Consider the following 19,424-nt stretch of genomic DNA (forward strand, 5'->3'; position numbering starts at 1 on the left):
CACAGCCACATGTCAGGTCTTTTGTGTATTAAATGACCAAACACACATTTAAATCAAATAGCTTTTCTATTCAGTCTGTGCTTTCCACAAGTCGTTAGACATGCTATGTTGAAAGAAGTGACTTGGTGCACACTCAGCTTTTTCAAAGAAACATCTGTGATTTAATGACCAGATCTAAGCCATACAGAAGTCTGAACTCTGGGAAACTTGCAGCCTGACTGCCATCCACGCAGGAAACTCTTGCTATAAAGGAGTCCATAAAGATGCCATTCATACAGTCAGTCACCAGGGCCCTGGTGCATGACAAGCCTAAAAACTCTTACCGAGGTCTGCGCTAGAGAAATTCAAACCACTCCAAGCATGGGAGTCACCGAGACCGCTGAAAACACAAAGAAGCACTTCCTCCGAGACAGGCACTTCTTAATGAGAGCACACATTCCCCTCTCTGAAGAAGGCAGCAGGGGACGGATGTGTGTGAGGACCAGGCTCTGGCTGCCCATTGTACCTCCACGTTCCCATTGCCACAGCATTTGAGCACCTCACAGTTTAAATGTGCTTCTCCACACAAAATCCCTATGAGGTGTGGAAGTGCTATCATCATTTGGGAAAAAAATTCTCTCCACATCGGGGAATGTAGCATAAAATCATTCGAGCCATTCAGGTCAGACTAGGAAAATGTAGATGACCTCTCTGGCTTTAGAAGTCATGATTTTACACTTGTTAATAACACCTCAAATTTACACTGAATATTTGTCAATGTTTAGGACACACAATTCTGGAAACATAATCACACAGAAGTCACAGGTGGATCCTCAAATAGTGAAAGATAGGCTGAAAATGTTTTATTCTTATCTCCACACCACACCCAAACCCCCTTCTTCCTCCCGAGTTATTTTCTTTGTTCCTTACCTAGACCAAAATGGCTCAGATTTGCTTAAGTCAGAAGCAGCGAAAACATCGAAAATATCGAAAGTCCCAGTGCCGAGACCAGCTACCTCCTGCCCCCAGGTTGCTCCCCCCATTGTGCCAGCTCAGCTTCTCACAAGCTAACCCTGTGAACTGCATCAGGAACTGATCCAGCTGAAATACAGCCTCTTCTGTCCTCATTTTTCCTTTTATTTCTTGCAAAGGTATCTTTCAACTGAATCAGTGGCCTGATGCATTTCACTGCCCAGCCACACAAACGCCGTGCTGGCGCAGTCGAATGGAGAGGAGCTGGGCAGAGTCTGCTAAAACCAGCTTACACAGCACTGCTATCTAATATTTAACCACAGCCTAAGCTCCTAACTCTGGTCCTCTGAACTGCAACCAAACTAGGCACAGGCAATAAAGCAAACAGTGTGATCTCCTGCAGCTCAGTCCAGAGTTTTCATCATCAGTGACAAAAACCAGTTGGAAATATTTCATGGAGCCATGGTTTGTCCATGTTCCGTGTTTTGTTCATGCAAGTTAGAAATGTTGATGAAAAGCATCAACAACAACAACAAAGATCAACCTGCAGAAAAGTTTGTCTCTACCTGAATTGCTGCCTAGAGCTTGAAAGATTATCAAAGCAGAGAGAAATGTCTCAAAACCTGTTTTAATCCACTGAAGTCAGCTGCAAAACTTTCATGGATCTATGTGCAGTCATATACACATACATATTTATATCCAAATACCTACAGGCACATAGACATTTGCTTCAAGCTGCAGAGGTGAGAATCCTCACTATCATCTTTGATTTGTAGTTAATAGAGATTTGACTCCAGAAGAATGTGTTGTAAACTGGAACCCCAGTGGTTTCCTCAATGTAGGGCTCAGGAAGAACTAAACTAATTCGACGATCAGGCCTTCCAGGTTTAAAATCTTTCAGGAAAAGGCATGAAATAGCATTACTTGCCTTTACTTGACTTTCACTGTTTTGCAGAATTTTTATCATTGCAATGAGCGTTTGTGGTATATGCATAAATATTATTTTGATTGTCCTTGCATATTCACTGCCAGATGGTCTTGATTCTTGGCCTGTGGTTTGCACAAGGACTATTGCTGCGAATGAATTTGCCTCAAATACTGTAATAAACCCATGGACTAATTCAAGTCCACTATCAAAACATACATGCTACTGTACTGTTATATAGCAGCGTGATTTTTACTTCTCTAGCAGTTTGAAACAAAAAAAAATAACAAAGCAAAAAATATCTTTGCACAGAATAGGACAGATTTTGCACTTCTGGAAGACTCAGTGCAGGGCAGTCTCTCCTGGCCCTCCATCCACAGTAGGATGCCTACTGTACTGAAATTATGCTATTTTCTGTGTAAAATTTGTATGCAGTTCCTATTCTTTCCTCAGGTAGTCTGTACTGCATTTGTCACCCCTACATATCACCAGAAAATGATATGGAAGATCATTATTGACCTCTTTGCTGAAATATATTACATTCTTTGAAAGGCCACTGAAGTAAAGATGTTGAATTCATTCAACTCTAGCAGATTCAATCTTGAGGGTAAGTAATATTGTTCCTTCACAGGGCAGGATGGGAGAACTGACAAGGGCAGGCTGGTCCTTTGGAGTTGCCTTTTCCTAGAAGTCCTCCACTGAAATGGTAGGAAGACATCAGCTAAAATTCTGAGGGACCATGAAGAACAGACTCAAAACAAAACGGATTTCTACTTGTTAATAAGCAGAAAATGTTTGCCAGATCGCTGTTTTGGGCCACTTTCTGCAGCCATAAGTGACAGCATCCACTTCTTCCTCTGCAAAATTTGATGTTGCTGCCAACTTAGGCATCCATGATCAAAAGCATGTTCTCAGTGCTACATATAAAGTCATAAAACCTATTCCCACTTTTAGTTCATTGTTAATTCTTCAATAATCTTTTAGTACCAAGCCACAGTTGATCTCTTTCCCACTAAGTCGTATTTTTTATTGGATGAGCTTTGCAGGCAGCAAATCCCTTTCATGAAATCACAAAGACTTTAATGGTGAATGATAGTTCTGGAGCGAACAGTGCCACCCTGGATCTTCCCTCTCTCTGATCAGGAGAGGAATCTCTGGAGTTCAGTGAATCCCTAAGAAGTTACAGTACTAGTTTTACAGCAACAGCTGTACCTTAGGTCTTAAAAGCAGGCAGATGTCTTTGTCTTTCAGTAGCCTTCAGTGATGAGACATCACTTGTGTTGCCACAATAAAAATAAAATGAGTGGCTGGTGGAGGAAACATAAATATTATTCATTTCAATTGTCATTTGCAAAAGAAAAAGGGACTTTTCTTTCCCCTAACTGAATGGCAAAGCTTAGCCCTTGATCTCACCGCTGATGCTCCCTGAACTGCGATTCAACTGTCTACAGTAACAGGAGAGGTAGTTTGAGGGAGAAGGTCCCAGTTTAAACATAAAATACCTTCAAAAATTAGCAGAAGTGACAAGTAAAATATACCGGAAATAAAAATCCTAGGTCTGTTTCTCTGCTATGGTCTGAAAACACTTCTTTCAAAGGATTTCTGTCTTTGTTAGTTGAAGCATTATTCATTTTTTATTGTAAAAAATGTTTCAGAAATCAATTTGCCCTCCAGAAGGGACCTTCAATCACCATAAAACCAAATGCAAGGACTGCTTCCCTAAAATACAGAGGTTTATTTCCTTAATCTGCCAAAGGGCCCTGTTTAAAGGAAGAATTTGAGATAACAAACAACTTCACTTCTCTTTAGAGAGGGGCAGAAGCCACTCCATTTCAGCCAGAGTCACACTGCAAATGCCAAGGTGCGAAAGTCTAGGGCTTCACCTTTAAATGCACAAATCACACTGGACCTGCAAGTCCAGCTATACCTCCAGCTGCCTTGCACTGCCAATCCTCCTAACCATCCTCTCTGCCTCTCCTATCACCAGGCAGGGATTTATTAGGGAAGATGGGAGGCAGGAAACTAACACTGCCTTTCAGCACCATCAGCTCACTACTGCCCAGCTATCTGGGACTTCTGGACATCCGGTCACCCCCACCCTCCATCCAGGACCACTTCCAGGTACCTGCATTTGCCCACCCTTCCAGAAAGAAAATGGTCCCCTCCTACAGCAGCCCCCAGTCATCCTCATGGTACAAGACAGTGACACAAGCAAGACCACCACAGTTTGCACTGTAAAAACCCCACAAAGTCATTTCAACTTTTTTTTCATTTTATCCTTTCCTTCCCTCAGAAATCACATGCTGACATGACTCCCTGAGCTCGGAGTTTGTTGAGGCAGCCTGACTCATAGACCAGTCCACAAAACCAGTCACTAAACAGCAGTTTCCCAGAGAGCAGAAAGTGTAATATATACCAGAAATCTGTTAAGCTATTACAGTAAAAAACTAGTGATGCCTGAAGATGATCCAAAGAATACTTTACTGTTCAACTCACCTTGTCATAAAACTACAGCAGGACCTAAGTCATAAAACAGAAATTTCCCAGATTCCTTATGTACTCAAGATAATTTTAAAAGCCCTGCTACACAGGACATCCATTTCAGCACAGAAGAGCATTTTTTTCAAGCAGCTAAGGCAAGGAATAAAGATGAGGCAGTGAGAACTGTGTGAAAGAAGGCCAGCCCTGCAAAGAGAAGTCTCTTAGTAGTCTTTGCTGCCTAGGATTGATGGCGACATAGAATAAATAACAGCTACTACACATTCAAAGCTTCTGGGTCAAAATCTCAGCCAGCATAAATCATCAAAGCTTTGTCTCTGTCCCTCTGATTTTATGAGGGGAGCTCTCTTTGCTCCATAATCTATGAACTGCTGTGATCATGTCATCCCAGACAGAGCTGGTCAGAGAACTGAATGTTCCTCAAAATATGCTACTCCAGTGAAAATGAAATAGTAGAGTTTTACTGAGGAAGAAAGATTGCAACACAGATAAAAAATCCCATTTGGAAAGACACGTTTTCATGTCATTGTCTATGCGAGAATGCACTATATATTATTATTTACACTTTTAAAACTGTATATCTTTATGTATATAGAAATGAAAAAAATCCTTGTGGAAGGAAAGATTCTGTATTTATCCAAAAGAGTGAGAGGGGTGGGGTTTTCCCTGTTTTTCCCTTTTCTTCTGTGGAAAATGTAGATTAATTTTTTTTTCAGTTTTTGCTTCAACTGATCAAAAGGACCATTTCAAAGTCCATTACAAACTGAGTTCCTATTTTGCAGTTATCTGGAGTAAAGAGAGTTCCTTTAACTACACAAAGGTAATTCAACCTTTAGGAGTACAATCTCCAATTGCGAGGTCTGTCAGTCACTAACTGTTTGCATTGAATGCTCAACATAATGGCATCCTCCAATCACCCACAAGGAACCATACGAATCACTATCTAAACAGGCAACAATAAAAATCTTTCCTAATTTTTATTTTAAAGAACACAGGTTTTATGTCAGAACACAGGTTTTATGTCTTCCTCCTTCCCTTCTATCCCTCCATCTGTCCCAAATCTTCATTTTTCTCTCTCTCCTTCAACATTTTTCTTGACTTTTTTTCTCTCTGCAGCTCTACTTTGGTGTCATCATAAATCGAATCATCCCACATACAGCTTTGACTTTTCTGACCATATATTTACTGACTATTCCTGCTTCTCCCCTTCCTTCATAGGATTACCCTTCAGAGCAGCATTTCAAACTCCAAGAGCAGAAGAATGGCATGTTTCAGCCTCAAGAGTGAAATGGAACTAGTGCTGGGAGAGATATTTGTGAAGAATTGCCAGTGCTTCTAAACTGAGAAAGTGTAAATCTATGCAGGAAGAAAAAAAGCATGGCTTGGGGGAGTGAAAGGGCCAGGTATAAAGAGTTCAGGACAAGATAGAGAAAGCTGCTATAAATCCGTTAAAACATAGTTTGGTGTGAGAATCTAATGATTAACCTAAACATGGATGGCACAATCTATCTCTAAAGAAGTAGCTTCCATGGATTTACTAATTTTGAACATGATGCTTCAAGCTTTGGCCATGATTCCCATGACCTCAGTGAAATCATATCCCTGTCCACCTAGAATATACCCTGCTCCATAATTCTGGACTCCTCAAATTCACTTCCACTGTAGATGCATCACACAGTTGCTACTGCTGCCAGGAGACCTGGATGGGAGTCTTGACATTTCTCACATAAAGCAAAGGAGTCCTGCTCAGTAACAAGCATTATCTAACCATCTTCATGTTTGTTACAGGTCCCAGCTCATTCCTGGATCCTTCTGAAATACGTTGTCTGTACCCGCATTGTGAGGCACTTTCTGCTCCAAGGAGCTCGCAGGCAGCAGACAGAAGAGGAAGGAGGGAGTGGAGGACAGACATATCCCAACTGCCTTCCTGCCCATGAGAAATGATATACAGACATACTGAAGTTGGGGTTTTCAAAGGAGTCCACATGGACTCCTCCCTTCACTGGCTGCCTTTGAAAATCAAAGGCTAAATGCCTTGCCTAAAGTTGCACAGGAATTATTTGGCAAAGCTGGATATCAAATTCCAGTTTTTGTGAATCCTTCCTCTCCATGGAAAAGAGTCAAGACTTATGCCTCTGCAGCAGTGTCCTCAGAAAAACAGTATTCCCAGTCTACTTCTACTCTTCCTAGATCTTTCCTTACAGAAGCCAAAAATTAACATGCTTGCCCTTTCCTGACATCCCTGCCAACTACTCATATCACAGTTTTAAAAAATTTCACAAATTCTTTCCTTTGCATCGTTCAAGATTCCCGCAGACATCTTTCTTTGATTGCTATATCAGCAAAAGGCATACGCTGAACACAATGCTTCAAATCTTTTTTTTTTTTTTCATGCACCAATCTCAGGATAACCTTCTAAATGTTTCTGGGATGCTCCCACCCATGCTGCCCAGCCTCAAGTCCCATGAGCTGAGCTCAGTCTGCAGGGGATCTTTATCCTCTGATATTCAATAACCTTGCTGACCTGCTTGCTTCACCACTTTCTTTGAAGGCCCATAACAAACATATCCTAACAGTTTTATATCTTCTACTTAACCTTTGGAGCTATTTAAGCTTCTCTGAGATGCAGACTCTCTGATTTATACTCTAGCGTCTTCCAACCTAAACTAATGTAATTCTTTCTAAAATGCCCTTCGCTGATTAAAATTATGAGATCACATTGTCCAGAGCGCCGTTGCAAAACCTCTCACTGAACTTATTTCAAACTCACTGAACTCTTTTTCCAATGTGTACTCACTAGCTTGCCTCCTTTTTGTATTCATTTTTTAATTCTTTTGGTGATATTTCAATGTGTTTATAACTTTCTTTCCTTGACAAATTTGAACTGCAGGAAAAAAGTGTCTCTGTGCTTGCCTTGTTTTCTCAAATACTTTAACAAGCATGTTAGCCTCATCCAAGACACAACTGAAAAAATCTGAAAGTAAATGAGTATAGTAAAGTCCCACCTGACTTTATTTTTTAATCAAGTTCTCTGTTCAACAGTTCTGACAGACATGCAAATGCTGGGGTCCTGGCATAGGCACACTACCATCAAAAACACCAGAAAGGAAAATGAACATTCCCTAAATCCATACCTCCTCTAGAACCTATCATGGTGTGAGAGGTATGGTCCTCTTTCAAGCTAGGATGGTAGTGCACAATCCTTTGGCTTCTTTCCTATGATTATCATTGCAGATGTTATTGAAATCCATTGGCACCAGACATTTTCACATGAACCAAGGCCAATAGATCAATTTACAGAAGCCACAAAAGAGTCGCCAACCGTCGGTAATCACTTTCATACTCTCCCCACTCAGGATTCAAAGAGAAGGCCTAGATGTAAAAGACTAAAAGTCTTATTACATTGCCAATCTACCACCAGGCACTACCCAGCTTTCCCATGATAGACTGTACTCAAACCTCCATTTCATCATCATTTTAAAAGAACCTTTAATCCACTGCAGAAAGTCTGTGAAGTGCCTGTCAAATGAGCTGCATCGCACAGACGCCCAAGATTTTAGATTAGATAATTTCAGATAAAGTTAGTCAGAAAGGCATCTGAAACTTTTCAGAATTTAAGGAGAGTGCTACTGAAAAGTTCAGCTGAGTGACATTCTTCAAAGTAGTACTGAAGGTGTCCAATTCTGTGTCAAACTGAATGAAACACAGGCATATAATTCTGCAGCAGAGGCTGTAAAAAAGGTCCCTGCTCCAGCTACAGACTGATGAGTTAATAACCATAGCCCATTTCTGTGGTGTGCTCCAGGTATGTAGCCAACTAAACCTCACTGACCTCAATAGACACAGCAGGCTGCATACATGGAGTTGATTGCAGAACCAGGGCCCGCTGTATGACACCAAGCCGGGGGGGGGGAGACTGTCAAGCAGAAAACTGATTTAATAAAAAAGAGTCCTATCAAAAAGAGAAAGAGAAGGGAAGGAGAATTTATGAGACAAAATCAGTGCATTTTGTCCCCACACTTTTTGTGTTTTTAGCACATGCTTTAACATATGAGAAAACTTCTGATGGAGGAAGAAAAGAGAAAAAAGACCAGAGTTTAACACATTCCTGTAGAATTAATTGATTGTGGAGCATTTCCTCCCTATAAGAAATTCAAATAAATTGGTTCTGTTAACCCATATACAGAACCCGGATGTAATTAGTGTGATAATCAATATATCAGTAGGAAACAGCTACTTAAGTGCACCCAGTGCAGTTGTAGATTTAGGACAAGTGAAAGGGGCGTACTCAACAACAGCAGGGAAGAGTATAAATGCAAATGAAGCTCATAAAAAAGAATGAGTGGTTCTGGCTGTGCAAGCTGCTCAAAATTCTTTTTTTTTTTTAACAGAGAAAAGAATAGGCTGCTGTGAATTACCCATATTTGGTTAGCAAACATCAATATGTACCATAGACCTTCATTTGTTTTCCTCTTACTTGAAGACTTGTTAAAAAGTGCTGCTAGATTTCTCTTGTCCACTAATGCCCAATAAAAAAAAAAAAAGTTCTAATAAAATGTGCACCTGTCACACTCATATTTTTAGTGTTAAAAATACTCCCTGTTGTGTACAGAGTACCAGCTGTGCCATCAGCTTTAGCGCATGACTGACATGCTCAGAGGCATAGATAGCTCAAGGTAGCTTGCCTCAGATTTGGCTCCGAAATTCTCCCTTTACAATGAGGTTTCAAGAAATGCAAACTACAAACTGATACAGGGGAAGATCTCTGAAAGAATGAAGTCTCAGAGCTGTATTTTCTTTTTGCTCTCCCTTGGATATTTAAATAAATACTTAAATCCGAGGAAGAGAGTCAGGATTTCCTCTAGAAAGCTAGAAACTGGTTTTCAGAATAACCCTGGATAACAGCTATTTTATTGCTTTCCCTCAGGGGAGAGAAATAAATCAGGAACATCTAATGAATGAAATGGAGGTGCAGCTTTGGTAGAGTTTGGGTCCTGGCTGTTTTTCTTAGGCTAGTGAATTGTAGGACACAGTTTGGCAAACTATTCATGAACTCACAGTGAAATTCACCCCACCATCCTCTAACCATAGAAATCTTATGAAAATAATGAATTGGAAATAGCAATATATATTGTGCATTGTTCTTTAAGTCAAACACACTACTCTTTTAAGGATGACAGCATCTGACTCCTGAGATTTTCCCCTCCTCCAGAAACAACGGGAAGGTGGAATTACGGCACTTCCACTGCACAAGAGGAAGAGGTGGTAGAAGGGAATCTGGGACTGGCAGAGGTTCGTGTTCCTTACCCCGCGTGGAAGGCATGCTCCACCGAGCTACACACAAGGAAAAGAAAGGGAAAGATATGACTGAACCAGGGAATAATTGGTTGGGATGGCATTAGCCATTGCCGTGTGGAGAAGCACAAGGGACAACATTTTACTTAAATCACTGGCAGTAAGTAGTTTGCACAACCTTGGCCTTTAGTCAGATGTAGAGGAGCATTACATAAAACACACATCTCAGTGCTCTGACCAACTATCTCAGCCAGACACTGAGGCAGGGATGAGCTCTGCACACACCTGCAGATTGCAATAAAATCAGGAAAAGACCTTAGTTATTTGGTCTCTTCCTCTAAAAGTCCAGTAGCTTCTTGGCTTTCAATATCCCACAATTCATCATCCAAAAATGAAGTTCCGTATTTCCTGTACTTGAAATTATTTTTATTTTGATGTACTTGAAATTATTTTTATTTTGAACTCCCTTTTTTCATTGGCTAATGGATTTAATACCACTTCAGTTTCAATCCCACCTCAGTAGGAATTTCATAATTCTGGTTTCACAGCAGTCACTACCACGAACGAATGGTTTGAAGTGAAGAACTTGGTGTCATAACCTGCAGTGACATTTACAGGAACAGCTCCACAGCTTCGCAGATCAGGCTCTGATTCAACAAAACCTTTAAGCACATGCTTAATTTTTGCTCTATGGGCAAACTCTACAAATAAAATCAAGTTAAGGTAACTAAGCTACCGGATGCATCTATACATTCTGGCATGATGAAATGAGCACTACAGGCTAGCTCAAGCAATCTGCAATCAAAAGGCCAGTACTGGGCTGAGAAATTCTCAAGGCACTTATCAAAACCAAAATGCCTGAAACATCCTCTCTTCTATCAACATGTTACTCATAGCAACACAGAAGGCAAGGTCAGAGAAGCAGAGCAGAGCTGCCATTGTTTAGAGCACTCCACCTACAAATTTCCATACTTTCTAAAGTTTAAGAGCCTTCCCTAGGAATCCAGGCTTTTTAATATATGCCTTTTCTTTCTTTTTTTTAAAGAACATGCACGCTTTCTTTTCAGTATTTTTTACCTTGCAGTTACTGATAGAGCTTTATCACCTCATGTGAATCTGAATTATGTTTCTGCCTGGAAATACATATATATATGCACGAGAGAGAAACAGACGGTGTGTATTACCGTATTTCAAAACAGAGGTTTTAACCTCTGAAAAGAGATATCAAAGTGGCACCGAAGCATGGACCTGCATTCAACAGCTTTACATTTGGTTCACAAATACCCAATTACATTTATATCAGAACTCACAACACCTCAGATTTATAATTAATAGCCTGTCAAAATTACAAGGGCAACAGAGCACCATTTAATTTAGAGCAGCAATAAAAAAAGATGTTGAGGTCTTATGAGAGAATTTCTTAGCACGGAGCAGTGATATCAGGCTCTTCTTCAGTGAAGAGTTAATAAAGACCAGCACAACAATGTCTCCATAGCTAGCACAGCAGCTATGACATGAAGACAGAGGGGACACGCAATATTTGTTATAAGCTGAAAAAAGAATTTTGAATTGCAGATGTTAACTGTGTAAAAAGTGGTTAGAAATCAACTCACATTTCTTATCCTATTACAATACTAAGATCATTCTTTAAAAAAAAAAATCTTTTGCAAAATACTTTTTCTTCGTATTAATTGCAAGTGGCTAATGATCTCTCTTTTTTGTCAGGGAATGTGAGAGCCCGTAGTAAATTTTAATAACATTAATTAACACATCCATATAAAGAAACAAATGTTTATAACTGCTAAGGATGCAGAAACCAGACCAAACCAAACTAAAACTCTTTTGTCCTAATTGGAGATATAATTGGGAAGAATCCCCTAGGAATTTTGCTGTTCTTTTTACATAAAACCCTATTACTGGTTGATCCCAGAACAAAGATACTTTCCTAGAGATTCCCATAACCCTAATCCACATGGTTCTGTCCCTAGCGGGTACACAGGTGCTCATAAAAAGTGAAGGTCCCCCTCTTCTTAAAGAAGCTTTAATTGATAAGACGCAGACAGACTGCAGATAAAGCAACACAGCAACACAGTGGGAAAATGACCTCTTTCCCATTTTTCCAATGGGAAAAAGATAGAGGTTATTTGACTCAAAGAGTAGCTGTAAGGTTAATTTCATAAAATGGAATGTGTTTGAAGGCTGAAACGATACTCTCTGAAGTATCAGCAGCCACATACTGCTATAATTTGGAACCAAATTCTACTCAGTATATATTCTCTTAAAGAGATCCACTGGACACAAGGTTGGCTGGCAGGATTTATTCCCTCATGCTTTCTGCCTGCACTATTTCCAATAATTCTAAAAATACAGCCACCTTCCTCCTCACAGCATAGGGCAAGTCTAACAGAAAGCTCATTTCTATATTGTATTAACATGGGAGTAATCCCGTTGAAAGAAACAGAGACACAGCGAAGAAAAGAAAAACCCCGCAAAGGGAAAGAGAATCAGAGTCCACTTCTCAGAAGCAGAACCTCATTTAGCATAAAAAGTCAGAGAACCACCAAAATCAAATTCTCTTTTTGGCAAAGCAAAACATTTCAGAACTAGTCCAGAAGCCTGCCTGTAAAGAAGTGCATATTTCTAACGCTTCTTCTGCTTGGAGCAATCACCTTTTATCCCAGTCTAATATTTTATTCTGTGGCAACATTTAGTAGAACACTGGATGAGATAAATCTCAAAAAAAAGCTATTACCGGACCTCAGGCCCATGCAGCCACCACGACTTCCACTGGCTGGGACTCTTCCCCATCTATAGCTACTACGCCAGCTTTTGAAAGTCCCCAGTCCAGCTGGAGCTCTGTTTAAAATGGTGTTGCAGCCTCAATTTGGGGATAGAAGAGCAAATCTGAAGGGATGAGACCTAGTAAACTGTTGGTGCAAGAGCACAACCAAACTCTGATTCAGGTTGGCTTTTTTCTTCATTGGATTTGGAATACACAGTCTTTAAAACATGCTGGCAGTGACAACAATAACCGAAAAGAAAGGATGTATGCATACCCTGTTAATGCTCACAAAACTCCCCTAACCACACACACAGGCAGACCGGAGCAGCCAGACAAAAGGTGTCTTAATTAGTCTATTGTTTTATAACTGTCTCAAGCTATGAAACACGATTTGTTAAACAATGCATCATTTATAATACATCCTCCAAGGATTTTAAATTGTTTGAATAATATAATTATCAGTGTTAACACTTATTTTTATTGTTTTGACAGTCTTGATTCTGCTGCCATCTCATTTGAGCATCCTCCAGCCAAAAAGGGAATGAGCACTTCCCACCCTTTCTCCTTCCCCAAATGAGACATATAATTTAAAGAGACACGACTTAAAGTTTTAGGCATTTTTAAAATCCTGAAATTCTACTAACAGATTTTTTAAAATCTCAGACCATATGGATGAAAAAGGAAGAACTCCAAGGTAAATGGCTTGAAGGGAGGGTTGTTTCCTTCCAGATATCTTAAATGGCTTAAATCATGCAGTCATATACTACAACCTCACTTTTGACAGGGAGCATTTTCCATGGAAATAAGGCAAAACAGGACAATCTTAAATTTCTCAGGTATTTTACTATCAGCTGCTAGGACGTCAGTATGAACAACTCCCCCAGTGAATGAGCTTGCTGGGAAACCTTATGCCAAATCCTCTACTAGTGTAGTACAGATGCTCCATTAGCACCTTCCTGCAGGCATGAATGAAATCACACAAGCGAATGCCCCCTGAGCAGAAATGTTTTCTCATCAGGTTAGATCCTCCCCTTCTTGGGCCACTCTTTACCTTCTCTTAGATTAAATCACGTGAGGAATACCTTTGAAATAGATACAGACATTTGCGAATACAGAGTTCCCCTCTATTTTCCTCCTGTCTACTTTGCTTTTGCTTACTAAGTGTCAATGTGTAGACACCAGGTGAGAGACATGACTCTTGTTTGCAAGAAAAATGACAAAAAGATTACCAAAATGTCACAGGCCTCTCTCCTAACTGCATAACCATCCTTTCTCCTGTGACAAATCTTGTTGAGGTCATACATGTTTCACTTAGTCACAGGCTATGGATCACTCTTAGCAAGAACCTTCATAGTATGTTTTTCAGCCCAAGGGTTTTGCTGTATAAGTCCACTCCAGCAGGAGCTTCTCAGGGCAATGAACCTTCAAAGCAGTGGGAAAGCACAACTTGCACACTATACAAGAGAAATGAGAGGTTCAGACAAACCTTCCACGGTTGCACACAGAGGATCTAAGCTGCCTTTCAGCTCATGATTTTTCAAACACAGAAAACAGCACAAAATCCATATCCCTGATTGTGTGCGGAGGATTTAGGTTTCTGAGATAACTAGCCACATAAAAACACACTGAAGCAGCCAGGAAATGAAAGCCAGTGGATTTATATAAAAGGGGTGAGGGAAGAGTCAGCCTCAAAGTCTGCAGCAGAGTTAAGTATATAACTGAAGTCTCTTGAGCCTCAGCCCTATGCTTGATTCATGAGCTTGGCCCTTCTCTCCACTACACTCTACTGCCAGTCTCTCGTGTATGGGGCTCTTAAACAGTTAAATCAAACGGAGATTAGTAAACTGGCACTACATTATACTTGGATGACTTATTGAATGGAGGATGTTATCAATATCACATCTGTCACAGATGAAAAACTACATATATGGATGAATACTGTATAATCCATTCATTGTTTTATAGATCTACAATTCCCCAGAGAAGAGCACAAAATCCATGTGACGTCCCTGAGTGTGGAATTTTACATTTAGATTTCTGAGTTAGCTAGATGTGTAAAATCACAGCCAGGCAGCCAGCTCCCCATGGACCATACCTCTGAGGAGACTTCTCGGCTGTTTATTCCAGCAAAAAAATGTCGAGTATCTTGCACTCATAAAATGGGTCACAGCAACACTTGTCTGCAGTGTCAGTTCTATGAATTACTGACACACAGGGCTGAAACTTTCCATCTTGAGAGAAATCAAGTCCTTTTGGGATATCTGAACAACAGACAAGTTAGACCCTTGGATCTAACCATAGCCTTCAGAGCTGACGAAGCCACACATAAGCTGCTCCCCTTTTCAGAGCTAAACACATGCAGAACTGAGCCGCGGAGTATTTACATACACAGGGGTTATTGGCACATTAGGTGGCCAGCATATTCCCCAGGAGCATGCTGCATTGAAAGGCTCCAGCTGGCAGCTTGCTAACACTGGTGCCATAATTTGCGGGGTTTGGGGTTAGCTTCCTTGCTTTGAGCTGTGCAAAACTGCTTCTGCCTCCTTTCTGCATTTCTCCAAGGGAAAAAAAAAATTGTAAAAATGTGGAGATTTGGCACTAGGCCCTATTTTGCACTTTGGGGCAAAAAAAAAGAAATACAGGAGCCAGGCCATGTATTGTACTACTTTAGCTGGTATATAGGTTCTTATGCTCTGCATGGCCCCATGCAAATAAGCTTCTGTTTTACATGCACAAAACTACATAGTCCAGGTGATGTTATCCCAAGTGCCTGTCCTAGCTGTCACAGAGATATGCCATGTAAGCTTAGCCAAGAGTTAAGCAACCTCTAATAGTGACTCTTGAGGTCCTGAAATGATCCCACCATGCAGCCGCCTCCTCAGCCCGAGTGCCGAGACGCGCTGCAGAGACACCAGTAACAGACAGAAGCACAAGGAACTCAAGCTACAGCCACTGTGAAACAATAAAACAACTTTTCTGAAAACAGATATTCTAGTTTAGCAGAAACATTTCTGTTTTCAAAAAGTTATCTAGATGTTTGCAGGGGGGGGTTAACTTTCTGACAATAAGTTGAAATTCTCCATAGAAAAAGTCAACGTCACATTTCACTAGCACTGAAGATTTTGGTGGAAAAATATTCCCGTTTCCTAATCAGCTCTAATTTTTGCCTGTATCATCCGTTTCATCAGGGCACACACAGGCCATTTTTATTATTCAATATACAATTTCACTCTCCTTCCTGCTGACTACAGACTTGGTTCCTGGAAACACTAAAGACTACAGAAAAAGAAAGGAAATTTATTTTTTAAAAGACCTCCTGTCCTATTCTCTTTAACTTTCCTATAGTTTAGATATGTGCGTTCTATTCACAAACGTGAAGAGAATCCCTAAATGCAAACACATTGATAGGACGATATGATCTGGCATTCTTTTTAACACTGCAAAGCGAGGACATTTCTGTGAAATTTCATTGCATGACTGATGAGGATTTTTTTCATAATTTTTTGCAGAAAAACACCTTTGAAAACCATTTAAACCCTTGAATGTGCACATTGCTAAACCCAGCTAATCTACTGTAAAACGCAAGAAGGAATTAACTAGTGTATGGAGGCCTATTTTGTCCTAACAATTTATCATCTTTTAATATTTATAACAGCCTAACAAATGAAATCTCCTTTAAATTAATTTGTTCCTAATTATCAAAAGGAAAAATTTCCCACACAACTTTGTAATATTTGCAGTGTATGTGCAAATTCTGAAGCACTGCAGTGGATAATGTCAAGGGGCTTGCTATTATTTTTTCAGAAGGAGGAATAGTTAGACACCATTCAATTCAAACGTAAGTTTTACATTTTTATCTTTAGCTTACAGGCATGTCTCAGATAGGATTAGGAAGCCATTCTATGCAATATAAATTGAGAATATTTAACAGAATACAAAAATATGAGTTTGAGATAAAATTTTAGTTAATGAATTCTGGATGGATTCTTTTTTGCGTGTGTTGGAAAGGCAAGGAAAGAAAGATTTCACAGTACAGAAGTTAATGTGCTCAAAGATTTCTCAGCATGGTTTTTCAGTTCTCTCATCAGAATAACTTGTGGCTATTCGAAAATCCTAGGAAAAAAGGATAGGGGAAATGGATTAACAAAGAGAAGAGGACCAAAGCTAGTTACCCTCAGCCCCAGTTACATTACCACACAGTTATTATCACTTTATTGATTTCCCAGTAAAATTCACTTAACTAGTTTTTTGGTGTTTATAGCTAATAAATTGCTTAATCCATTGCAGAGGAAAAACCTTATGCTGATGAGTTTATGTTAAAGATGTCATAACCCCTTGGGTGTCGCTCACTAACCGCTCGTTCACGACTTCTCTCCTTTGAGACCACAGTACAGACATCAAAGGCACAGCTGGATAAACTGTATAGATTGGATCCCAAGCAAAAATTATCATAAACACTATGAAGCCACAAAGTATGTGGAAGGAATGATCATTTAGATCCAGAGAGTTATTAAAATTCTTTCAGTCCATCTGCCTATTGAGGTATGCGACATTAACCAGCAACTGCATTATTACTTGAACTTCAAAAATTGCCTGTGTGAAAGAGATTTCACAACATCCATTCCACAACAAGAAGAGGCCGGATTCAGTGCTGACTTATTTCTAATGAAATTTCTATGTCCTAAGTGGGATTTCTTGACGTGCAGTCACTACAGAAGCACAGTGACTGAATAAATCTGTTCTTTCAAAGATCTGGCAGATGATAGAAAACTGACCATTTACTATTCACCCCACCACATTTTCCAGTAATGGATTACTTATTACGCACAGATTTCATTAGAGTCCTTAGGGAATTTTCCAAACCTAGGCCAAAAGAGAAAAATGTTTTTGATGACTATTCTTGCAATATGAAAAAGATCCACCTTTCCCAGTTTCCGGTCAGCTCTAACAGGAACTCTCTTGAAGCAAAAGAAGAGAAAGATGTATTAATGCAAATATTTTTAATGACTCTCATAAGAGACTTAATAGCATGTGTAATAAAACAACTTTTCAGTGAGTATCTCTGTTTATCAGGAATGACCTTAATTTTTAGGAAAATTACTTTTGAAGTTCCTTATACAAGAAGTAGAAAATTTTCTTACTTTATTGAAAAACGTTAATGGAAATATTTTAAATCTGCTCTTTTCTGCCACTTACCTCCTTGCAGCATGCGGCAAGTTAAATGTTAATTCCTGAAAACTACTTAATAAAAGAGTAAAAATCCTTTCAATTCCATAGACAAGAACACTGATTAACCCTGGCGAGACTAAAACCAGCTTTCCTTATTCCTGCGAGGGGTCTCCTATTTTATTAATTCTAACTGCGTAAGCAATATGACTTGGATTAAATTTTTTCCAGCATGCAGCAACAGAAGACACTACTTTGGTCTGATACCAATGGTTTCTAATACCGGCTCCTCCTTGCTGTGTCCCGCACAATCAGTGGTATCATTAATGCCATGGTTTGAAGCCTCCGTTCTGTGGGCCTTTGGGACCTAGCCTGTGGGCTATTTCTAAGAAGACATGCAAAAGGTGCCCAGAGAAAGCAAGTTCAAGCTTGTGCTAGAGTAATCCATGGACAGGAAAATTCTAAACCTTCCCTGGAAAAACATTAGAGACCCACAAATCAAACCCAGTTTGAAAAATACTTGCGTACAAAGTATTACTCAACAAAAGAAAGTACAGCAAAATTCAGCACTGTGTGTAGATTTTTAGATTATCTGCTTGGTCATACATTCTTCCATGTAAAAAAAAATAACTGACAAAGACTTGATTACATCAGCTCATCAAACAATCCAGTGTAATAGATTGTCAGGGGAAAAGAGCACTTTCACCTTTTATAGTATAAATATGCACAGTTTTTCCCATATCTCCTTGTGCATAATCATCAAAGCAGAAGGAAAACAGAAATACTGAGATATCACTGAGAGCAAAACCATTTGTTTTTGCATATATTAAATAATAGGTACCAACCACTGTAACTGTGTTTAAAGTTATGGAAATGAAATCTCTACAGTGAAAACATAGAAGCCTTTCACAGCTACTATACCACACAGAAAATGAGGGTTTATAAAGTTGTATGATACTATTTCAGAAGACATTTAAAAAAAAAAAAAAAAAAAAAAAAAAAAAAAAAAAACCTCCAGTCCTCTGTTCACTAGAAAAACAACCATGGGAAGGCCAGAAATGCCAGTCTGTCTACTACTCTTTAAATAAGGAGGCAGATATACGTTGCCAGCTGACTGGCTGAGGAAATGACTTTGTTTCTAAGCTCCAAATGGTCTATGAATATGCTTGGGAACATACTGAGACAAAATATACAAATGTTTCAAACAGATTAAACATTAATTAATCTCAAGATGGGGACACCCATCTCTCTAAGATAAAGACACCACCCTATTTTCTTGGTCTCAGCGACTAACATCCAGTGTTACTTATCTCACCCAAGTAGGAAGGAACTGTGAGGAAAGGGTGTATCGCTGGATTGCTGAACAGGATTACCACCTCTCCCATTTCCCCTTCGGTTGATGCCTGCTCTTTTCCCTTCAAATACTTGGAAAGAAGAATGTCCTGTTTTTAAGCCATTGTAGCTTCCAAAGATCATTTGTGGAACCTGAAGAAGCATGGTCCCATGGTCCCTCACAGACCTCACAAGGCATCTGAGTTCTTCATTGCTCTCTTCCTCTTCCCTTTGACAAGGGGGGGAAATAGAGAGAGAGAACTGTGCATTTTATGTATTTATGGTTCTGGGTGAAAAAAACTTTAGACTTTTCTAGAAAAACAAGCATCTTTTCCGATAGCCAAGAAGGTTTGTGAATTTGAGCCAAATTTAGATCATGGTTTTGGATTCCATGAAAGAACATTTTCAGGTGAATTTGTCGCTTGCCAGAAGGAACTCTCTGTGATTCTGCTCCCATTTTCCATGTTAGAGCTG

The sequence above is a fragment of the Dromaius novaehollandiae genome, chromosome 5 (assembly GCF_036370855.1).
Source record: "Dromaius novaehollandiae isolate bDroNov1 chromosome 5, bDroNov1.hap1, whole genome shotgun sequence".
Classification (NCBI taxonomy): domain Eukaryota; kingdom Metazoa; phylum Chordata; class Aves; order Casuariiformes; family Dromaiidae; genus Dromaius; species Dromaius novaehollandiae.